The sequence below is a fragment of the Gavialis gangeticus genome, unplaced genomic scaffold (assembly GCF_001723915.1).
Source record: "Gavialis gangeticus isolate Ggan-Ray unplaced genomic scaffold, GavGan_comp1, whole genome shotgun sequence".
NCBI classification, from domain to species: domain Eukaryota; kingdom Metazoa; phylum Chordata; order Crocodylia; family Gavialidae; genus Gavialis; species Gavialis gangeticus.
In genome coordinates this window covers 116398723-116399215 of record NW_017729022.1, presented here as the reverse complement: position 1 = coordinate 116399215, position 493 = coordinate 116398723, and positions in this window count along the sequence as shown.

The following is a 493-nucleotide window of genomic DNA, read 5'->3' as shown; positions in this document are numbered from 1 at the left end:
GCCCAGATCTTGACCCAGATCAGATCTCTGTGGCACATACCCCTTCTGGCTAGGCAAATTAATAGCCAGACACAATAGAATGCAATACGAATTTTTGCCTTTACTTCTCTGGACTTTGGATTAGGTCTTGGATCATTCTCAGTTACAAATTAGTGGAGCACTGCCAACATTTAAAAAAAAGGGATCCCTCATATATATATACCTTGCACTAAAACATAAGGTCGCAGAGAATAGGGATCCTGTGATGGATGAAAATGGTTCCCGTATCATAAGAGTAACCCAATAGGGAGGCAAGCCCTGTAGAAGAAATATACACTGCTGGAGCACTATCCAGCATCCTAGAAAAGTGGTTGCAAGTGTTGCATGTATGGGGGTGAGGGATGAAGAATGAAGGCCTCTTTAGAATTATTTGTAAAAGCCCAAGTGACAAGCGGTTTTTGGTGGGTGTGCTTTGGCACTATCCAAAGATGCAGGGGTGGGGGAGGGTGACGTG